Here is a 25,234-nt window from a genome sequence, read left to right as displayed (position 1 = left end):
TCAAGGTATGGAAATCCTCTTAGAACATTTTCAAAAGAATGATTTATAGAGCCCAACCAGACTCACAAACTAGAAACTCCAGGGTACAAGGCCTGTAGGTATTGTAAAAAGCTTTTTAGATAATTCTGATACACTACAAGGTTTGAGAACCACTGGTGTAGAAAAAGTTGACAGTTTCTTTGTGTACACTTAAATAATTAGACATCAATAGCTAATGCTTATTGAAGATAAGGTAGCATACATAAGTAGCATGCAATAACCCTAGCTATTAGTATTTTTATGTTCTGGGCTCTAGTCTAAATCCTTCACATATGTTGTCATTTATTCTTTAAAACAACCCTGTAGTGACTGTTACCATCCCCATATTATAAATGAGCAAATAAAAGCACAGAGAAATTATAAGTTATCTAAAGACTGCACAGCCAGTAGGTAGCACAATTGATATTTGAATGCAGGTAGTCAGTCTGTCAAAGAAAGCCTTGATCTACAGTGAGATAGGCATGACTCTACACAACTGCTTACGGTGTAGCTGTAAGAAAGTAATTTGTCTTTTCTGAGCTTTTATTTTCTTACTGGTAAAGGAGGATAATTATTTTTACTTCACAAAGATTTTGAAGAAACAAAATCAAGTAGAACCTGTAATATATTGCTTGGCACACAGTGTATGGTCAGTATCAGATTCAAAGTATCCCCCCCTAAAATAGAAGATTTTAGAAAGCTTTGGTCTAGGATGATGCTGAGAGAGCAGTTGATGGTGCTAGTGGGGGCCATGCTTACTATCTCTACTGAGAATATACATGGTGCCAAGCACTGCCCTAAGCTTTGGAAATACAGCAGTAAGTAAAGCATATCCTTCCTGCTCTCAAGGAACCTGTGGTCCACTTGGGGAAGGGGCTTTTGTCACATTAGGTTATACTTACAGTGAAGAGAAAGGGAATGGCACAAAACAGTGATGGAAATGATGATTTGTGAGTTGGGGTGAATATCACTATTTATACATTTCTCTTTCTCTCATCATTCTTACTCAATGTGATGAAAAATTGTTTGAGTGGCTTATTTACATTCATAGTTTTAACTTGGTATAGTACGTTGCTCTGGTTTGGATTTGATATCAGTCAACAAAATTGTATATGTAGGAGTTGAGATTTCTTTCTATCTTTTTCTAGTGCCCCTTCCCAATAAAACAACATACTAAAAACATGGAAAGGAAGGACCACTCCAGTGGCAAAATTGGGATAAGAAAAAGAATGAATAAGAATTCCTTGGCAGGGGAGGAATGTGAGTCTAGAAGAAAGAAGAGGATGTTGAAATGGATAATTGTAATAGGTAATACGATATCAGGAATTACAGGAATAATGAAGTTGGTCTTTAAAAATATCTTCAAGGCAAGCAGTATCTCTGCATGTTCTGGCAGCCAGAAGAACGTGACTTGATGTAGGAGTACATTCTGATCTCCTGCAGCTCAGCTTGTACATCCATATGAAGACTGGTTTTTTGCAAGAGCAGTCCCTGACTAGAGCTGGGGAAAGTGGGGAAATTGATGTGGGTATTTGGAAATATTGGAAACCAGTTGTTGGGGGACTAAAGATCTTAATCTCTGAGGGGTAAGCAGAATCTAGAAAGAAAAAAGGAAAAATGAAATCATGTTTGTGAAAGTTAATTCTGAAAAAGATACTTAGGAAAGTTTGTAAAATGAGGTTGAAATTGTGAACATGTTTGCTGTGATAATAAATCTTAGTATACTAGGACTGGCTGAAACTCTGAAGAGAGAAAAGCAATTTTAGGCCACCCCTTCCCTGCCTCTGCCTTTTCCCCACCCCCCCAAAAAAACACAAACAAGCAAAAAACCCTTTATGATACTGTCCCACAAACTTACGTAGAAATTTTCATTGTTTGGACCTTTACGGCATGAAGTTGGGGGAGGGTGGTAGACATACTGAATGTAAAAGCATGTAAGATCAGTGATTCTGGTGGTATTGGGATATGTTGAATTCCTGGTGTCTTTAGGGGGAAGTATTTGTGCCTTATTGGGGTTTATTTTAGCAAGGACTCTTGACCACCATTGGGTAATTTTCTAAGTTTGTCTTATTTTAAAGGGATTGTGATTGTTTTGTCAGGTTCAAAGAAATTCTCAAAACTAAAGATTATGATCTCTTACCCTCAATTTCTGGTTTTCCTCTTACCTTTATTCATTTTCTCTCTCTCTCTTTTTTTTTTTTGTACTTATTCTTTCAGCCTTTAGTGATGTTAAATATGGTGGTGTTTCCATAATAGTACATTCTCCTCTCTTCATACATTTCTTTGGTCATCTTGCCTATTCCACTGTTGTCAATGTCATTGATTCCCAAAACCTTTGTATCCCACTACTTTGGAAGTCAACTGGATTTACCTACTTGAATGTCATATTCATAATTAATGTGTACATAACTGAATTCATTGACTTTTCCCTCAGACACCTATCTCCTGTAAACTCAATCTTGACTAAGTGGCATTAATTATACATCTAAACTCCCACAATAGGAAACTTGGTGTTTGTAGACCTTATTCAGAGAATATAATCCTGAATGTAAACACAGTTTTAGCCAGAAAAACGCTTCATCATACCATTGTTTTTAGTAGCAAAAAAATCCGAGCTAATCTAAAGTCCTGCACCACTGCACTGCATAAAAACTGTGATATACAAATATGTTACAGATGACACAGAAGAATATTTAATAATATGAGAAGTTATGTATATATATAGTGAAAAATGATGCTCTTAAATAATATGCACACTATACTATAATTAAAACAAAACTATAAAAAAACTATGTGTCTATATTTGTAGAAGAATAGATATACAAATGTTTGCATTAATTCTAGATGAAATAGTTATGGGTGATTTTTGTTTTATTCTTTTTATTTATTTTCAAGACTTACACAATAAACACAAAAATTGTCATACATACAGACAATTTGGCCTCTCTTTTTCACCCCCACCTCTTGCTGATTTAGTCCAGTGTCTCATTTACCCTGACTGTTGCTGCATTAGTCCACCTACTTGTTGTATCAGAATTAGATTATCACAGCACCCACCTTCCCTCCCTTGCTCTGCTGCCAGAGCTATCTTCCTGAAAATCTTAGTTCCTTGTATTCTTCCCTTGCTTACCTTTCCAGTTTAGGTAGCTAAATGTTAAATCTCCAAAGCCATCAAGAGTAGAGTAAATTTTGAATATTTTCTCTTATTACAGTTGAGTCTGAAGACCTTCAGCTTATTGGAATTAGCTAACCCAAGACTTAATATAACATTTTCTCTTAACCCTAACCATGTCACTTTTGACCAGGGCATAGAGAGTTACGACAGATTGGGTTTGGCGGAAGAAAGGGAGAAAGTGGGAGGTAAAATATGAGTTGAACTCAGGGGTTTGCATATCTTTGCTCTGCTCATCATTTCTGTTCTACCTCTGCATCCTGTCAGACTTTGCCCTTGCTGGGTGGGGTTTTTTGTTTCTTTGTTTTCTATTCAAGGGACAGGTTATTGGTTTCCTTGAGTATTTAGTCAGTAAGAACAAATAGCCAAATAATGAAAATCCATCAGTTTTAGTGCCAGTTATTATAGCAGCGAACCCTATTAGGAGTATTTATTGAAGCATGTGATGCTAATAGTCCCAGAGTGTAATTATACTTGCAGATTTTTCTTGTTTTCAAAGAGATTGTAACATGTTCCAGATGGTTAAATAGGAAAGGGTAGACATTTTGTACTGTCTTTTCAATTATGATTAAGAATTTAATGTTACTTACTACTTACATTACATTATTGCTTTTGTTAGATCTAAACATGAAAGGAATTTAAACAAAATGTGTGTTTTTTAAACTCTTCTACTATGGTCAGCAATTAACAAGAACTTTCCTAGATTCTTTTCCTTTGTTAAGTTGTTTAATTGCTTTAATTTAATCATCATTAAAATGAGATAATTGCATCTTAAGTAGTAATTCATTTCTGAATGTAGTTCTTAATTTATTCTTGGAAAGTGTTCACTTGGGTTTTAGGCTTAAAATTACATAGTGAGCTTTCTTGAAAAATTTTCATGAGACTGAAATAGACTAATTTTCCAGACTATTGAAAGTTCTTTGACCTTTTCCACAAAGTAATATGACCCTAGATTCAAAATCAGTGGGACATCTCGTTTAAATTTTGCCATAGTAGTAGTGATGACTTTTCATTCATCTATTTATCTTCTCTTGTTTTTCATTAATGGAGCATCCAGCTACTCTCATTTGAAAGGTGGTTTACCAAAGATTGGGCATATAGTCTTTGGATTCAGAATAGAACAGTTAATAGATCATAGGGAACCAGACCCATAATCCTTGGCTTCATTATGACCTTGTATTAACCAATTTGCTAACTGGTTAGTTGACCTGAAGATATATGTTGTTTTTCAATAAGAAATAACATACTCTGTAATTCAATTTAATACCCATATATTTTCATAATGTAATTATTGTGTTGGGGGGAGATAAATTGGTCTTGATCCTTAGACTACCATTCTCTGTCCTTGAAACTCTCCCCAAGACTTCTTGCATACTAGAAAACAAATAAAAAACACACAAAAATATAATGCCCAAATTAATTTTTTGGTGGTGAATAATGTAGACTATTCCTAAAGATTTTGTTGGGATGAAGGGAGTAGTTTACATTCTATATCACCTGGCAAGATTTACTTCCTCTCAGTTGCCTTTAAATATCTTTGTTCATTCTCACACTTTCCTGTTTCTCATTAAGGTGCTACATCTCCACCTCTTCTTGACCTTCTCTCCCACAAATAACTTACCTTCTCAGACTTTTCAGATTCCTTGGTGTTTTTTACCTCATGCTTGCTTACAAATTCTTTACACTTTTTCCAGGTAAAGTTCTCATCCTTTCTTTAAAATTCTTTATAAATTCCTTCCCAGCAAGATCAGAATTAGCCTCAACAAAGACTAGGAAAAGCATATTCTTAGCAGCACTATTTACAATAGCCAAGACATGGAAGCAGTCTAAGCATCCGTACATGGACGAATGAATGGATAAAGAGGATGGGTGTTGTACATACATGCACATACACAATGAAATATTACTCAGCCATGAAAAATAATTAGATACTGCCATTTGCAGCAATATAGATGGACCTAATGATGATCATATTAAGTGAAGTCAGATGGAGGAAGACAAATATTATAGGATATCATTTATATATAGAATCTAAAAAAATGATATAAAGGAACTTATTTATAAAACAGAAACAAACTCACAGGTATAAAAAAACAAACTTATGATTACCAAAGGAGAAAATGGGGAGGGAGGGATAAATTAGGAGTTTGAGATTAACCAGATACAAACTACTATATATATAAAATAAACAACAAGGACCACTGTATAGCATAGGGAACTGTATTTGATATCTTGTAATAACCTTTACTAGGAAAAAATCTGGAAAAGAATATATATAAAAGTAACTGAATCACTTTGCTGTATACCTACAATTAACACAACATGGTAAATCAACTATACTTTAATAAAAAAAAGAGAGAGAAAGATTAACTGTTAACCTATTCATATTGTTGTAGTGTCATGGGAAGTAACTGTGATTATCCCAGTAGGAATGGTGCAAAGAAATTGCCTCTAACTCATCATACCTTCCTCCAGAGTGCAGCTTTACAGCTGAAAAAAACCAACATCACTCTCTGACATTATACAGAATCACAAGAAAAATACAAGAACTCTGACTTCTCTATGAAAATAACACCTGTCATTAAAGATTACCTTTCTATTCACAGACTGTAACTTTCCTTATATTTTTGTGAGCAATAAGTGATTTTAACCTAAAATAACTTATTTGGCCATTTATCTAAAAAAGAAAAAAGAAAAGAGAAGCATGTCCTTGGGGAGACACAGTTGATCTTGCTACAATAAACTGGCATTAAATTGGGATTTCCATTTTCATGACTTGTCAAATTTTATATAATTTGGTTTGTTTAGCATGTGCAACATGTATCATTATCAAGTTATTATTAACTGAAGGGTTACATGTATGTGATGAAATTTAGGCTAATTAGGGAAAATACCTCCCTGGGTTATAGTAAGAGATAACAACAGGGTATTTGAAAAACAGTACTACTTTGGATTCATGATACTGTCTTTCAGCTGGTTAATAAGTAAGCTAGAATTTTTTCTTACCTCTTCTTTGCAGTACCCCAGCCTCTATCTCTTTTACCCACTCTCCTTTAATCATGAGGTAGTTATTGTGATTCCCATAATCTTGGAAGCAGAAAGGGTTTACTTAGTCACCTGATCCCTTTCCTGGAATATGACACTTGAAACACTCATCTTGTAATGTTTAGAAAATTGCAGTTATGGTACTTCAGTCCTCATCTTTCCTAAGGTTTCCTTTGTCTCCGTAATATACATCCGGTATATTTAAGATCTCTTTGTTTTTCTCTTTTCCCTTCGAACACTTTAATCACAGCACCCAGTGTTTAATTGATGTAGGTACTGTCTATAGATTCAGATTTCATTTTTTTTTTTTTTGGTGTGTGTGTGTATGTGTTAAGGCAACTTTCTCAGCAGAACTCATGAATTTGCATTCTCCATCGGTCCAGTTTGTTTCTGGTCTCTGTATTCCTGTATCCTAAGTGGCTATGTTAGGAATTAATACACACCTCAACCTCATTTCCCCAAACCTAATGTGTGACCTTCCTCTGTTAGCTGACTGTCAGGTTCCGTGTGCAGCATGATAGGTGCGTGGTAGTACTGGTGACAACTCTAGTACCCATGTGTTCTGGCCCATTAACTGTGGGAGAGGAAAATACTCAGCCACTCCAAGGAAGTCAGGCTGAATCAGCTTAACTGTCTCTGTGTAGCAAAGTGGATGATGAATGTAGGAAAGGGAGAACCATAGAGCAGTTAGACCTCTTAGTACACATTGTCCTCCATGTGCCATGTCCTACATGGCCAGTCATTAAGCTAGAATTTGACCTAAGTAACAATAAATTTTCTTTCCTTCTGGAGAGGAAGGAGCAAGGGTAGCTGCAGTGTTAAAGTTCCTGATCTTCCTGTATTAGGGTTTTTCAGTCTCAGCACTGTTGATGTTTTGGGTCAGATAATTGTTGTGGGGGCTACCCTTTGCATTATAGGATGTTCAACTTATGACCTCTGGCTTTACCCACTAGATACTAGTAGCATTTCCTACCCCAAACTGACAACCAAAAACATCTCCAAACATTGCTAAATGTTCCCTGAAGGGTACTGTAGGTCCCAGCTGAGAATCAGTGCCCTACACTGAATGCACTTTGACTATAAGATGAGGACAAGTTCTTATAAGATTGATTGCTTTTTGTTTACGTTTTTTTATTTTAGCAACTCCAGAAAAGTAGAACCATTTACATTCCTGACAACAGTGCTAGACATTGCATATTTCCTTAGACCCTCACCAGTCCTTTTTAAATTTTGTCAGTCTTTTCAAATCTTTTGCCTGTCTGATAGATGAGAAATTACTTTGCCTTAATTTTAATTTAATTCAAACAATTAATTAGATTGGCTGTACTTTCATTTTATTGTCCAGTTGCAAATCATCTTACATATATCACTTATGTTTGCTCTTTGCCTTTTTTTCTGGGGATGTTAACTTGGTCATTTATGAGATTAATGAGATTGTTTTCATTGCTAGGAATTTTTCATTGTTTCATAGTTTGAAATGATCAGTTTCTTTATGGTTTCCAGCTTAAATTTGTAAGTAGCTTTATGTCTATGTCTTTCCTAGTAAGTTAAATTTATTATGTCATATATAAGATACTCAATAGAGTCTTCAAATTTGATATAGAGGAATATTGGTACTTCTCTAAAGAAAGAGAAAATGTGCACATGCATATGAGTGTTCATGTGTGCATGAATGTGTGTTTATGTGTGTGTGTATACTCATGTGTGTTTACACGGGCACTGAAGAAAAGAGGGCTAAGACTGAGCTGTTGGTTATGTCTGCATTTACCAGACATTGAAAGGATATTGAGAAGAAGCTGATGACAACCAGTCGAGTATAGTTTCTGAGAATGCATCTGAAAGCTCAGAGAGAATATTGCTGTTAGGATTGGCGGAAGGTTCACCTTAAATCTCCCTAGCCAAATTCTAGAAATCCAAGCGAAAGATAAGGGTTCAAAGGATTAAAAGGAGTTAGAGGTGACAATTCAGAGCAGTTATATAGTAAGCGTATGGCTTAGACTTCACAGCAGTATCTAAGTAACATAGGCTTTGGGGAATCTGGTGTAGATTGGTGGGAGAGCCCAGCTTATATGGATTATCTGTTGAGCTTTCTTACTTTTTCTATTTTTAATCTAGGAATTTCTGTTCTTCAGTGTTCCTGGATGGCATCTCATCTTATTTTCCTTTTCTAAGCTCTGGAACCTTTCTTTGAAAGGATCTTTGCCTGCTTCCTTAAGAGCAAAGAAAGAGATAATAAGAAATATACACGTAAAGCAAAAATTCTCAAAATATGGTCTGTGGAACAAATTCTGCTCATGTTGCCATAACATAATACTACAGACTTGGTGGCTTAAACAGCAGAAATTAATTTTCTCAGTGTTATGGGTACTAGAAGTCTAATATCAAGGTGCTGCAGGGTTGATTTCTGATAAAGTCTTTCTTCATAGCTTGCAAAATACCAACTTCTTGCTGTGTCTTAACATGACCTCTCTTCTATGTACTCCTGGTGTCCCTTCATCTTCTTATAAGGAACTAATCCTGTTGACTTAAGGCCCCACCTTTATGACCTTATTTAACCTTAAGGATCTTCTTAAACACCATATCTCTGAATATAGTCACTTTGGGTAATCAACATTGTTAGGACATCAACATACGAATTTGGGGGGAGGGACACAATTCAATCTCTAACAGAGTCCCCAAGACCTTTTCACGAGGTCCACAGCATCAGAATTGTTTTATTAATAATACTGAAGTGTTATTTGCCTTTTATAATGTGTAGGTAGATATTTGCACTGAGAGTACAAAAGTAATGGAAGGTAAAGCTGGTGACTCACCCACAAATCAAGGCAATGGTACCCAACTGTATTTGAAGTTACTCTCTTCTTCAGTGGTTTATATTTATAGTAAAGAAAAAAAATGGGTTATTAAAGGACTAGTAAATGTTCTAAAAATTTCTCAGTTTAAATTTAATTTATAATGCAATAGATAGTGATAACTCATATAAATTAAGCCTCTTTGGAGTCCTCAGTAATTTTTTAAAGTGTAAAGGGGTCCTTCATCCAAAAAATTTTAAAACCACTGATTTAGGGGAAAGAGGGGACATAATATATTACTAATTCTAGAAAACTTGGTGGTTAAGTAAATTTTTATTTCCTATCCTTGATTCATAAATCAATGAGTAGTTACTTTATAATTAGAGAAAATAAACATTTAAGAAAGTAGATAGGTTAAACTTCTGTATTTTCTTTAATAAATAAAAAGTAACTTAATGTGTGCATTTTCAGTTCCCAGTTGATTCATGCCCCCTCATTCCCCTCCCTCTTTGGTCTTTCTTTAGGGGAGAGGAGGCAGGGGTGCCTTCCTTAGCCCTGGCCCATTTACTTGGGATTTTGTTGATAATAGGTACAGCCCCTTTCTTAGGAAACTTATGCTAAATCAGGAATCCAACATATAAGCATAAAAAGTATTAAGTGCTTTACAAAACTACACAGAAGATTCTGAACAGGATATTTTTCAAAGAACTAAAAGCGACATTGCTCGTAAGAGGATTTTTGAACTGATTCTTGGGGTAGATGCATGAATTGACAGAAGGGAAAGGAGGGAGGTGGAGGAGTATCTATAGAGTAGGAGTTGGCAAACTTTTTCTGTAAAGGATCAGATAGTAAATATTTCAGGCATTGCTGGCCATGCAGCAGCTCTCAACACAGCCAGTGCAGTGCAAAAGCAGCCGTAGACAATAAATAAGTAAACAAAGGAGCATGCCTGTATTTCAACAAAATTTTGTTTATGGACACTGAAATTGAATTTCATATAGTTTTCTTGTGTCATGAAATATTATTCCTTTGATTTTTAAAAACCATCTCAAAATATAAAAGCCATTCTTGGCTCATGGACCACACAAAATTAGGTGCTGGACCCTATTTGGCCTGGAAACCATAGTTTGCTGACCCCTGGTGTAGAAGATCAGGAGGCTGGCAGTGGAAGATGAGTATCCTTTGTGGCTGAAGACTGGGAGATGCTCGTCATGTTGATTTCAGACAAGGTTGAAGGAAAAGTGAAGCTGCGTTAATGGCCATTTTTTCAAGGAACTAACTTTTGCTCATTTTCTCTCTTCCTTTTTATTGATCTCTGCTTTTGTTATTTTCTTTCTTCTGTTTCCTTTGGATTTACTTTACTTTTTTGTCCCTCTCCCCCAGCTTCTTAAAATAGAACCTGAGAGAAGCTTTTTCTCTCCTGGATATAAACACTTAAATGCTTAAAAATTTAAGCTGTAAAATTCCCTCGCTTCTAAACACTTTCACTGCATTTTACAAATTCTTGTATAGTATATATATATGTTTTTAATTATCATTACATTTGAAACATTTTCAAACTTCTTTTTTCTTTTAATTTTTTTTTTTTTACTTCATGGATTATTTAGAAATGTAATTTAAAATATTTGGAGTTTTTTTTCCCCCTAAATCTTATTGTAACTGATTTTTAATTTATTTCATTTGTGTTCAAACAATACATTCTGATGCTTAGTCTTTTAAAATTTATTTTGACTTATCAGCAGACAGCCTCTCTTAGTGAAAGTACTACATGCACTTGAAAAATATGTTTGGGGGCATAGTTTTCTAAAAATGTCAATTATTAGGTCAAGGTGGCTGATAGTATTGTTCACATTTTCTAAATATTGATTTTCTTTTCAGAGGGACTTTGTTTCTTCTATCAGTTGCTGAGAGAGGAGTGTTAAACTCTCCAACTGTAATGTGTATCTGTTTTTCTCCATTTAGTTGTCACTTCTATCTTTAAGCTCTGTTGTTAGTGACTGTGAAAATAGGAGACCTTGAATGCTAGGTAACAGGAGTGCAAATTCTTTATGGAAACTATGGAAAGGCACTGTTGAGTGGTGACTAGGGGTGTGACATTTTGAACAGGGGGAGGTGGGAAATTGTTTAGCAGGATGCACTGTATGGGCAGACCAGGAGTAGAGGTTATACATGCTGCTGAAGTACCTCAGACTTGGATTGCTAACAGTGTCGAGTGTAATGATGATTTTGAAAAACTGAACCAGTTACAGGTTTGATAGACAAGAAGGAGAAAGAATTAACAGTAGTTATTATTGAAGTGAATATTAGGAAATGCAAGAAGAGCGGAGTTAAACAGTTCTAAGAAACTAAATAACTGGGAAAATAGTAGTGTGATTGCTAGTGATAGCAGTGTACTTAGTAGTGACTTTGAGGGATAGTGATGAACATTTTATTTTTAGCTCATTTAATTTTGGGTGTTTGGATGACCGGATATACAAATATAGGCATCATATAGGTAATAATGAAAGGTTCACAATTAGTGAAAGAGGGTAAGATGTTCTTTCTGCTAAGTTTTTATTATACACATACTATGAAATCATTCATTTCTGAAATAATTTGGGGATTTAGTTTTTTTTATTTGTAGTCTCAGCTCAGATGTTACCCTCATGTATAAACTCTCCTTAATCACTTAATCTAAAGTAGCTAGCTCCCCTAGTAACTCTACCTCAAGTTTTCTGGCTTTATTTACTGATCTTCCCCTGCCATTTGAATATGAGCTTCAAAGATCAAGAACTTCATCTCTCTTGTTCAGTGCTGTACCCCAGCACCTTGTTCAGTGTTTACCGCATATTGGGCTCTCAAATATTTGAGGATTGAGTGACTCTGTTATAAAAGAAATGATGTGTACTGAGTAAAAGAAATAAGAAGAAAATATTTTATTATTTGACTTAAAAATACCTTGCTAATGTATTACCTGTTTTTTAAGTCATAAGGATAGGCCTCTGGTTATTGTCTGTACCCCACCTCCCCCCCAAGATATGTCATGTCAGTATATGGAAGGTTCTAGTTAAATGTAGTCACAAATTAGCATGATTATAATTTTGTATTAAAAAATGAAAGTACTTGTTAAAACCTTTAAGCACATATGCTGCTCAGTTCTCTATTTTAAAAGGTAAAATATAATTTAGAAATATCATAAAAAGAAATGGAAATATCTAGATACAAATAGTTTTATCAGTTAACTTTAGTATCTATTCTTTGCTGCCCTTGAGAGGTATGAAGAGGCAGTAAGACCGTCTTTGTCATTTGACAGATATGGAGCAAATAGAGCCTGCACATAGAAAAATATGTTTTGCAAACACTCATCTGATGATGTATATTGCAGTTTTAACTGGTATTGAAAATGGTCTAACCTTTGCTTTATTTTAGGCCTTAGTAAAATGCCAACTTCTAAAATCCTATCTGAGCATTCTGCAGTAATTTTTGGAGATTTAGAATACTACCTTAGTTGGTTGTTGTTTTGTTTGTTTGTTTGTTTTTAGGGCAGTGAAAATACTTATCTTTATTGTGGTGATGGTTTCAGTTTCACAGCTGAATACATACGTCGAAGTGGATCAACTTGTACACTTTAAACATATATGATTTAGTGTTCAATTATACCTCAGTATAGTTGTTTATAATTTTAAAAAGAACATTTCATTAGAAATTAGAAGGCAAGGATGCCAGTCCTGGCTCTTATACAAAGTCTGTGTGTGCCCTTAGACAAGTCTTGTTTACTTCTATGTTTCTTTATTCTTTCATTTTACTTTTGATAGTCCTCAACAACTGCCTTTTAGTTTAGTAGAGCTCTTTAGAAAAGAACTAAACTCTTGTAGTTTAGGTGTTACATTTCATTTTTAGTCCTTTGAATGTGGACCCTGGTGTTTTGTCTTGTGGCAAAAAACAGAGAGGTAAATTACATTACAGAATGAAGTCACAGAAATGGGCATTCTAATTAGTAGAGACTAATCCCATAGTCTTACTGCTTTAAGCTTTTTTTCTCTCTGTGTTGTCACCTCCAAAACTTTGCCTAATCCCTTACATTAATAATCTAGTATGCCCACCTCAATGCCACTGATACTCCCCTTGGGTTTGTTTAGAAAGATTTGTAATGTCCTTTGACCAGTTTAATGATCCTCATTCTCCTTGAGTGTGTAACTGTACTACCATTGTTGAATTAGAACAGGTTCACTAATTCCACAAATTAACATTTTAAAATGTTGTGTACCTACTCTATGCCAGTGAAAAAACATCTCTCTTGGGGGCTTATTGTCTAGGGAGGGAGATAAGCTGTAAACATATAATCACACAAACAAGCATGTGAATAAAAATTATGAAAAATGCTAAGAAGGAAAAGAAAGTGCTATGAAAGTGTATTGGAGGGCTAATTTTGATTAGTGGAGTAACAGAAGTAGGATTTTAGCTGAGACTTGAATAGTGAGTGGGAATTGAGCATGTGAAGAAGATAAGAGGGATTATTCACAGCAGAGAATATATTGTAATGAAGGGTTTGGAGTAGGGAAAAAAGACTGGGGTGTAGAGAGGAACTGAGGACAGACCAGTGTGGCTAAAGCATAGTGTGTACAATGGAGAGAGTGGCTATGTTGTAAGTTTGGGGTTCTGTTGTGAGGTAAAACCTCATGGAAGAATGGTAAGCGGGAATAGGGTATTGGATTTGTATGCCTGTGGACTGATGATTTATTTTTGAAATAAACTAGATGGGGCTTGGTGATTGAGTGTTTATATGATGTGAAGTGGAAAATAATTTAAGGGTGATATCTGGGTTTCTTTCTAGTAGCAACAATTGGGTTGGTGTGAAGATGCTTTTTTTTTTTTTTTAAATAGGGAAGAATCAAGGAAAAGGAAAATGGAGGAGTTTAGTTTGGAACTCCTTAATAAGTAGGCAGATGCTTGCAGGTGTGAAGCTTAGAATATAGCAAAAAACACTAGGAGCATTCTCTTGAGAATAACTTGTCTCCAAAATAGATGTGTTTATAGTATATACAGAGTTAGTAGTATTGAAATCCACTAGTCTAGGCTTTTCAGAATTTATCTCTTTAATGTAAATGTAAAGATGGATGTAAGAGTCATTAATATTTTAGATTTAGTAGTTGATATGCAGGCAGTTTTGGGTTTTTATAAACTTTTTTTATTGAGTTATAGTCATTTTACAATGTTGTGTCAAATTCCAGTGTAGAGCACAATTTTTCAGTTATACATGAACATGCATATATTCATTGTCACTTTTTTTTCGCTGTGAGCTACCACAAGATCTTGTATATATTTCCCTGTGCTATACACTATAATCTTGTTAATCTTTTCTACATTTTGAAATCCCACTCTGTCCCTTCCCACCCCCCGCCCCCTTGGCAACCACAAGTTTATATTCTATGTCTATGAGTCTGTTTCTGTTTTGTATTTATGTTTGTTTTTTTTGTTGTTGTTTGTTTTTTTTTTTTAGATTCCACATATGAGCAATCTCATATATTATTTTTCTTTCTCTTTCTGGCTTACTTCACTTAGAATGACATTCTCCAGGAACATCCATGTTGTTGCAAATGGTGTTATGTTGTAGGTTTTTATAGCTGAATAGTATTCCATTGTATAAATATACCACATCTTCTTTATCTAGTCATCTGTTGATGGACATTTAGATTGTTTCCATGTCCTGGCTATTGTAAACAGTGCTGCTATGAACAGTTTTGCTTCTAAGGCTATAATCTGCCCTTTAAAAAAAAAAGAGGAGCAAGAAATAGAAATTAAGATACAATAGTATTCTGGATTGGCTTCTTACTGTACTTTAAAAAAATTTATTTTCTTTAAAATGTAGAATTTAAGTATTAATATCTCCCTAGAAGCAGAATGAGAATTAAAAATAAAAGCCGTGTGAAAGTACGTAAAATTTCCTAGATATATATTACTGAAACAAATAATTAAAGAACTATATGATACTTAAGTGTGGCAAAAACTAAGGGAAAACATGCTGGCTACCATCATGTATTGGAAGGGTGGCTGCCAAGTAGAAGAGATATTAAACTTGGTTGACTGTGGTCTGTTTATTAATCAAACACTTCATGGTGTTTGCCATGTGCCAGGTACTGTTTTAAATGACTTAAAAATATTAAATGTTTAGTCTCCTAACAACTCTAGAGTAGGTACAAGTATTATCCTGCTTTTTTGTGATGTGGAAACTGATTCATGGAAAGGTTAACGTCAGAAAGTTAGTGATGGTGCAGTTGGGCTCCAGAGTCCATACTTTAGTAGCATGTTATTTAGTCTCCATGCAGTCATTTTTTTCTCATTTTTTCCCCCTGTGATTGATTTCCAATTTCATGCCATTGTGGTCAGAAAAGATGCTTGAAATAATTTCTATCCTCTTGAATTTGTTGAGGCTGCTTTTGTGCCTGAGCATGTGGTCTATCCTCAAGAATGTTCCATTCGCACTTGAAAAGAATATATATTCTGGTTGCGGGGGGCATGTAATGTCCTAAAAATATCAGCTAAGTCCAGCTGTTCTATTGTGTCATTTAGTGTCTCTGTTGTCTTACTGATTTTTCTGTCTGGAAGATATCCACTGGTGTTAGTGGAGTGTTAAAGTCTCCTACTATTATTGTGTTCCCATTAATTTCTCCCTTTATGTCTGTTAGTATTTGTTTTATATATTTAGGTGCATGTATGTTAAGTATAATATCCTCTTCTTGTATTGTTATTCTTATCATATATAGTGTCCTTCTATGTCTTTCTTTATGGTCTTTGTTTTAAAGTCTGTTTTGTCTAATATGAGTATTGCTACTTCTGCTTCTTGTCATTTCCATTTGTCTGAAATATTTTTTCCATTCTCTCACTTTCAGTCTCTGTGTATCCTTCACCCTAAAGTGGGTCTCTTGTAGGCAGCATATTGTAGGCTCTTGTTTTATTATCCAGTCTGCCACTCTGTCTTTTGATTGGTGCATTTAGTCCATTGACATCTATGGTAATTATTGGTAACTGTGTGTTTATTGCCATTTTAAACTTTGTTTTTCAGTCGATTTGGTGTTTCTTCTTTGTTCCTTTCGTTCTTTTTTTCTTTTTGTGGTTTGATAACTTTATTTTGTATTAGGTTGTTTTCTTTTTGGTCTTTGTGACTCTATTGTATGCTTTTGATTTGTGGTTACCCTGTTTTCAACAGAGTCCATACTTTAAACTATAATGCTTTACTACCTCGGTTGTAGGAAGGGGATATGGTTGCCTGTAGGCATATGTGTGTAGCTAAAGCTCAGTTAATTTATTTCAGTGGTGTGAAATTTTATTGTATCAATATACTAAAGTTTACTAATTCATGCTTTTATTGATGGGCATTGGGTTGTTCCTGGTTTTTGCTCTTATAAATATTGCATGAACATTTTTCTTCATATCTCTTGTTGCACATGTGCATGAAGAATTTCCTTGGGGTCATGGTTCTCTTTAGTGCTGATTCAAGGTAGAATTTTTGCCACTTGCCAAGATTTGTGTCCCAGAACACTTCCCTTGGAGCTCTTGTTCTCACCACAGAGGAACAGTTTTCATATCTTCCCAACATAATACAATTTTGTCTTCTAACAACACCCATGGATTTACCTAGGTTTTTAAGACACCCCAAAATTGTGTGAAGAAATTAAGTTTTTTTCTGGAGAGAGATTGTAAAGTTTTCATAAGAGCATTTTGTAATCTTAAGAACAATAAAATCAGTACCATATGAGATCGCTCATATGTGGAATCTAAAAAACAAAAACAAAAACAAACAAACAAACAAAAACAAAGCATAAATACAGGACAGAAATAGACTCATGGACAGAGAATACAGACTTGTGGTTACCAGGGGGGTAGAGAGTGGGAAGGGATAGACTGGGATTTCAAAATTGTAGAATAGATAAACAAGATTACACTGTATAGCACAGGGAAATATACACAAAATGTTATGATAAATCACAGAGAAAAAAATGTGACAATGAGTGTGTATATGTCCATGAATGACTGAAAAATTGTGCTGAACACTGGAATTTGACACAACATTGTAAAATGATTATAAATCAATAAAAAATGTTAAAAAACAAACAAACAAAAAAAACAAATAAACAATCTTATTTTCAAAATTTTAATTTTTCCCTGTATCTTCTCTTTACAGATAGTGTTAATAAGAAGAAGCAAGTTCTTACTAGGAGAATTCAAAAAAATAAGCTTTATATGTATTTTTAAATTATGTTTTTTTTAACATTAATATGGATGGCCTGATTTCAAATTTTACCTAAATCATGTTTGTCTTGGATTTGGAGTGTGTAACTCTTGTATCATCACTAATAGGAAAGATAGTTGCATCATTTTTTTCTTCATTCTTTCACGAAAATCTTTCAGTCTACCCCAAGGAAAAAACTTATTTCTTCACATAATTTTTAGGTGCTTTTTTTTCTCTCTTGAAGTTTATTTGGGGTAGAAATAATAAGAATGCAGAAGTTACTATGGAATCTTAACTCTACATGACCAAAATAATTTATAATTGCTACAAATGTTGGTTATTTATAAGGACCTAATACTGGATGACAGCCTAGCTAAACTAAGACACTAGTCCCAGCACACTGGGAGTTTTGGCTAACATTATCCGTTTTTCTCCTCATCAAAAAGTATATCATAAAAAGGAAAAGTTAAGGTCACTTTACAATAAAGATAACCTTCAAGCTGCACCAATGTTATTAAAGAAATTAATGTATAAATGTTGTAATTTAAAGTGTTACTAGTAACAAGTTACTTTCATCACACTTTACAGTTAATGAACATGGGTGAGAAAATCTATTACCCTTAGAAGTTTGAGAGTTCCTTTTACTTCCTTCAGAGAAGAGAACAGTAGACCATACCTTCTTTTGACACTCAGTGTCTGTTACCTTATGGGATAATGGAAGGTGCATTTCTTTTTTCTGCTTTCCCAAAGTCATGATCCTTAGTATTGACTACCAGTATATGTATGGAGAGTCATTCCATTGCTCTAAAGCTAATCCTTTTTCTAAACTTCCCTGATAAACTGTTGCGTAGGCTTTGCTGCCAATGGTTAATTCTGTTTCTGGCAGATAATTCTTCATGTATTTGAGTAATTTCAATTGCTAATTGATTCTTGAGAATTTCAAAGTGGTGAATTTTAAAATTCTCAAAAAGATTATGGTGTTAATAACATACTTAAAACCTTAAAAAGATTATAAAATAACAGGAAGATTAAAAATAAACAAATAAATATTACAAATAATAACACAGTATTTGATTCGAGGTAAAAATGGTAGATTGAGCACACATTTAATATTGTTTCCTCCTGAAACTATAGTTTAGTTAAACAACTACAAAAATGAAGTCATTGAGGGTTGTTGTTGTTTAGTCATAAAACAAGAGATACAGAGAAATGGGAGAAAATACAGCAAAATTTTAGAGGCTGGAAAACAGTTAGAATAATGGTAACAATCTTATTAAACCTAAGAAAGCTTTATTTTAAGTGGAGAAAGCTAAGGACCAGTTGAATTTGTACTAATGATTCTTCAAAGGGCCCAGGCAGTGGTTGCATTGTGTAACTCTGAAAGTGGAGGTGAAGAAGGAACAGGGACTAAAATAAGGAGGATTGTTTAAAAGCAAAGAAACAGATGCATGGGTCTCATCTACTCTTGGCTACTGTGCTAATGCGCTAGTCCCATCTTGACAGATGGGAGACTTGAAATATATTCTCTAAGTTAACACAAAGGGCCTCTGGACTAGTGGACACCAGGCACATTGAAGGTGGACGGGAATTAGATGAGCACTAGCATTTTGAATGCTGAGAGCCCTTGCTCTCTTCTCCATTATTGGCTTCCCAAACTGAGTCCTTTATCCTCCAGGCAGGAGACAGGAAGAATCTTCTGTGAAGAATGTGACCAACCCAAGAAGAAAAATCTAAAGGCAGAAAGAACTGTGGTCTAGTTGGTAAAATTGTTTCTTGTAGGGGTACAGGTTAACAGTTCTGAAACTACTTTACATGTATACAGGTACTGACCAAATGAGTAAATAAGTGGTAGATGATGGGAGCCAGGTGTCTCACATTAGTATCTGCGTCCTAACAAAGGGTCTGGCCAGAGTGTCCTACAGGAAGGTCACAGGAGCCCCATGTACATGATTAGAGCTTTCAATAAACTTTTTATACTCAAACAACTAAATACTATCAGGCATCTAAGGAAAGCATCTCCTGTGACTAGCAGAAACGAAAATACAAACAACTTGGAGGAAATAGGCTATGCAGCTGAGAAATTTTTGTGTATATTTACACACACACATATATGTACACATCCAGCCATATACAAATATACATATATCATATACACATATACACACATATAAATCTATGTCATTTGTGTGTAAAATACTGGCAGAAAAATGGGATGCTAATCCATAAAGCAGAAATAGGGTTTTTTAAAAGGATATTCAGAGAATGAAGAATTCTTATAAATTAAGCATGTGTAGCAGGAAAAAAAAACTCAATAGAAGTTTGAATAATAAGTTGAAATTTTTTTAGGAAGTAAAGCAGAAAGGCAAAGAAACGATAAACAGAAGATAAAAGAAAAGAAAAAGGAGGGTCTAGGAAGGTCAGCTTTCTAGTACTAGGCGTTCCAAAAGGAGAAAACAGAATAAATGAAGGGGGGAGGAGAATAAATAGTATAATCTGAGAAAAATTTCCAGAACTAAGACAAAGTATGTATTGAATACCCAGTATAATGGATGAAAAGAGAACGCCAGTCCAAATAATAGGATATCCAAATAGCCGACTATGTTATTCAGTCTCTATAATATTCAGGGAAATGCAAATTGAAATGAGATTCTATTTTCGTCCATTAGATGGGTTAAAAAAAAAGTCTGATGATATCAAGTGTTGGAAAGAATATAGGGGGGAAATGATTCTCTTACATACTGCTAGTGGGAGCGTGAAACAATCATTTTGGCAATCAGTTTGACAAATGGTGAGTAGAGTGGAAGATACGCAAGTGCTACCACTCAGAAATTCCATTTCTGCCCTACCCAGTGCCGTTGATGTCTCAAAAACAAAAAAAGAAAGAATAAAGAAAAGAAATTCCACTTCTGGATATTGCCTTTAGAAATTCTTACGCTTGTACATATGAAAATTTGAATGAGAAGCCATTTATAAGAACACTCATTGAGGCATAATTTGTAATGATGAAAATTTATAGACAACTTACATACAGGAATGCCTAAGATGTGGTATGTTCACATATACATATGACCGAAACCCACACACACCTCAGCAAGGCTAGAGCTCCAGAACAACACAATGCATGAAGTCAGCAAAATGCAGAATGGGTATAGTATACAGTTTAAACATACATGTTTTAAAGCATGAAACATTAATGTATATTGTTTATGGATGGATATGAAAAATTGACCAGAAGGATATATACTAGATTCATGATGATGGTTATCTCTATCAAAATGAGAGGGAGTGAACAGAGTGGGCTATGTGTGAGTGTGGGGGCTTTTGATTTATTGATAATGCTTCATTTCTTAAAAAAGAAAATAAATATATCAAAAATGTTTACTGTTGTTAATTCTGGGTAGTAGATCCATAGATATTTCTTTGTTTTATTTCTCTATATGTTTTAAAATTCTGACACTATAACTCTGCCTAACTCCAAAATAAGAAGGAGTGTTTTATAGATTTCCTTTTTCACTCTTTCTATGTATTAGGTGCATTATAGGTACTCTTCTGTCACCTTGTTTCCTCATCTGACTCTTAGATTGAATTTAAGAGATTAAATTGAATAATTTACTAAATTATTAAATTAAATTAAAGGAATTGAGGTGCAGCATTAGCCAGCACTTGTGCCAGAATTGGAAGCAGATGATGAAAATAGAAAGGCCTTACGCATGAGGGGAGAATTGGAACAAGTAATGGGAAACCACCAGGCATGGGGATCTATTAGGAGTTTGCAACATCCGTGTCAGATCTCCTGCTCTGGGTTCCTGGGGGTAAGGGAGTGAGGAAAGACTTTTAAAATTCTGAACTCTGGATAGCACAGATAATACATAATAATTACTGGAGAGATACATTTTAAGAATAATAAGCTTATTTATCTCATAATAGCAAACATCAGATCATCAGCACTGCTCTTTTTCTCCCTATTCCGTTGTATTCCTCCTGCCTTCTTTGGTTCTCTGTGTGTCACCTATCTCTTGGTTTCCATATTTTTCACTTTTCATTGTCTGCATATCTTTTTTGAATATAGATTTATCTTGTGCTTTTCTTTCTTGCAGTCGCTAAGTGACTGTGCTCAGCCACCCAACTCAGCTTTGTTCCTATATTCCCTCACATGTTGGCCATGAATCATCAGGACCCAAAATCATTAGCAGGATCCATCTGGCTTTAGTTACTGCCTGGTTTTGAAAAAGTACCCTTAAAAACTCTCAGGTTTTATGGAAGAGAATGGAATTATTTGAAAAGATTATATCTGCAGGATTAACTACGCAAATGATCTTTGAGGAGCGCTCTTCCTTGGAAGTCAGAAAATGACAGAAGCTGGGTTTGTGGATGACTACATGAACAATGCCGTCTTTGCCATAGTCAGTGATTGCTTACCAGTTCTTACAAATTCTTAAAGATTTACCCAGGGCAAATTCAAAGATACAGTGCCTTACAGATGAAAGAACACAAAGTAGTGATCAGGAGGAATCTCATTCACTGCAAAATGTTTTGGGGCACTAAGTTGATAACAAATACAAATAAACTAGACATACACAGTGAGAACAATCCAACTAACTATAATGTAAATTGGAGTAACCTAACTACAAATCCCTTTCTTTAATAATTTAAACTATAAGTCAATATGAAGAGCTAGTCCATTTCTTTGAGTTTTTGAATTATAGATTTAATTCAAGGAAAGAAAAAAATCTTGAAAATATAAAAAGCTCTTAGTTTAATTTAGAGGGGCTATGAGAGGTAAGCACTTTTGGATCATCATTCAGTTTTCTAACATTCAGCATTCCACTTTAATATGGAATTCAGCACTGAGGGAAATTATGATTTAGAGGGGAAAAATGTAATCTTTATTTTAAAAAGCAAAAGCCCAAAACAAGCATTGAAAAAAAATCCCACATTAAAAATATATTGTAAAACAAAACAGAAATAGATTTGTTATCCACTGACCATAAAATATACTAAATATTCATAAAATAAACCATTAATTTTATTTTTGAGTATATGAATTATTTTGGGGGAAAATTGACGTCAATATTATTGAGGCTTGGTGAACCCATGAAAATATTCAACCACTTTTTTTTAATGTTTTTTAATTTCAGGAATATTTTATAATTTTAAGTGTATAGGTCTTGCATATCTTTTGTTAAACTAATTCTTAAGTATTTTGTGTTTTTTGATGCAATTATAAATTGTTTTACATTTTGTTTCCCAGTTGTTTCCTGTGGTTGTATGGAAACACAATTGATTTTTGTATACTTCCCTGTGTCCTACAACTTTGTCAAATTACTTATTCATTCTAGTAATCATTTTTCAGATTCCTTAGAATTATGTGCTAAAAAGTTATTTTAATTGAATAAAGACAATTTTAGTTCTTCTTTTCTAACCTTCCTTTTATTTCTTTTTCTTATTGCACTGAGACCTCCAGTATATCCATTACAGTAATTAATAGAAGTGGTTAGAGTGAATATTCTTGCCTTGCTTCCAATATTAGGAGAACTCCTAGTATTTCACCATTATGTAAAATACTAGCTGTAGGTTTTTCATTGATCTTTCTTATCAGATTAAAGGAGTTACGTTCTAGTTCTTTGCTTGCTGAGAATTTCACCGTGAATGGGTCTTGAATTTTTCAGGTGTTTTTCTGTACCCGTTGAGATGTTTATATGCCTTTTATTCTGTTAATATGGTAAATTACATTGATTGATATTTGAAATTTAAACCATCCTTACATATTCCTTGGATAAACCACACTTGTCATGGTATATTATCCTTCTTATATATTGCTGGATTAAATTTGCTATTTTCCATCAGTACTCATAAGGCTGATTTTCTTTTCTGGTAATATCTTTGTCAGGTTTGGTATTAGGGTTTTGCTTACCTGTTGCGATGTAGCTCTCTCTTATTTTCTAGAAAGTGTGTAAAATTGTTACTATTGCTTCCTTAAATTTTCATAGAACCCACCAGTGAAGCCATCTGGGCCTGGAGTTTGTTTTGTTTTAATTACAAATTTTTTTTTAATAAATAACATCCTTTTTGTGGTTGTTTTAGTAATTTGTGTTTTTCAAGGAGTTTTTTATTTTATCTCAGTTACTCAATTTTGATTTGCATTATGTGGTTTAGTACATTACATCTGCAGGACCTGAAGTGATCTCTCTCCTGTTTCTGACATTGGTAATTTGTGTTGCCTTTCATTTTTCTTGATCAGTCTTGCTCAAATATTAACAATTTTTTAGCCTTTAAAAAAAAACACAACAACTTTGGTTTTAATTTTTTTCAGTTGTTCAATCATTTTATTGGGTATCGTTTTGCCTTCAAGTTCACTGACTTTTTGTGCTATCTCAAATCTATTAAACCTATCCAGTGAACTTAAAAATTTTGATGTTGAACTATCTAGTTCTTGAATTTCCATTTATTTCTATTTTATAATTTTCATTTGCTACCAGTATTTCATATCTGTTCACTCATTACAACATATTGAACATACTTACAGTAATTCTTTAGCATTCATATCAGTTTATTTCAACTGATCATTTTATAGTAGGTTTCTGTTGAGCTTTTTTTCCCCGATCTTGAGTTACAATTTCTAGCTTCCTTGAATGTTTAGTAATTTTTTTATTGTATATTGGATATTGTGGATGTTTTCTTTTTCTGAAGAGTATTGATTTTTGTTCTAGTAGACAGCTAAATTATTAGCTGATAAATACACATTTACTGTACAACCTAATTGCATTTCTGGGTATTTATTCTAGGGAAATGTAAACTTACATTTACACAAAAGCCTATACACAAATATTCATAGCAGCTTTCTTCATAATAGCCCCAAACTGAAAACAACCCAAATGTACTAGAATGGTGAATAGTGAAAAGAAACTGTGGTATCTTTAAACCATGAAGCAATAAAAAGGAACAAACTATTTATATATGCAACAAATTGGATTGCTCTCAGGGGCATTATGCTGAGTGAAAAAAAGCCAATCCAAAATGTTTCCATACTATTTGATTCAATTTTTATAACATTCTCAAAGTGACAAAATTATAGAAATAGAAAACAGATAAGTGGTTGCTAGCAGTTAAGAAAAGAGGAATGAGAAGTGCATGGTTATAAACAGCAAAGGGGAATCTCAGTTGTGGTATGATTATATGGGGCTACTTGGAGTCTTCCTGTGCCTGAGCGGTTCAGGAATCGACCAAGGATTTATGGAACATTTGTATACAGAGTTAAGATTTCCCACCCCCTTACTGTACTGCCCTTCTCTGCATGATCTTCTCCTATTATCTAGCTTTCTTTCAGCTCTGAACCACATTCTCTATTGCCTCAGGCCAATGAGACAGTGGTTTTCTCTCACGTCTATTCTATTCCTCCAGTACTTGCGGGGTATATTGGGAAGAGTTCTTTTAAGGGAAAGTCTTATGAGTGTAGTTCTCATCCAGTATGATTCCTTTCTTTCAGTGATCAAATCCCCTACATTTCTGCCTGCTTTTGGTCACTTTTCAGCATCTTTGAACAGTTATTTTTTAATGTTCTGTCCAGAGTTAATAATTGTCATTTTTGGGCAAGTTAGTCCAATACAAGTTATCTCATCTTTAGTAGAACCAGAGCTCAGTGAATTTTAAGTACTATGAATATATAATGTTTGTAAACCTTTTCAGTAAAAAATTTAAAAATAAAATACCATAGTAACTTTAATACTTAGTGAGAAATATTATAGAAATGAAAGAAAGAATTAAATGTAAACTGAAAACATGAAAAATCTGAATTTATAAGTAGAAAGATAAATATACAAATATAGCCAGAAAAAAACTTTTTAAGACATATAAATAGGCCTTCAGGAAATTAAGGGCAGAATGTAATTATGTATTACCTAAGCAGCAGTTTTAAATAGGAATATATATTTAATCACCAAAAGGACTTCAGTTGTAAAATCAGATAGTCATCCATCATCTTTTGGAAATATTTTTCCA

General features: G+C 34.1%; 1 protein-coding gene across 11 annotated transcripts in view; it reads left to right on the top strand.

Annotated features, from left to right (window-relative positions):
* The window catches only part of NCOA1 (nuclear receptor coactivator 1), a 212,411-nt gene that overhangs the window by 95,490 nt on the left and 91,687 nt on the right, over window positions 1-25,234 (top strand). The window lies entirely within an intron of this gene.

Source organism: Vicugna pacos, chromosome 15, assembly GCF_048564905.1.
Source record: "Vicugna pacos chromosome 15, VicPac4, whole genome shotgun sequence".
Classification (NCBI taxonomy): Eukaryota; Metazoa; Chordata; class Mammalia; order Artiodactyla; family Camelidae; genus Vicugna; species Vicugna pacos.
Note: the sequence above shows the minus strand (reverse complement) of the source record. Positions and strands in the feature narration are given on the sequence as shown.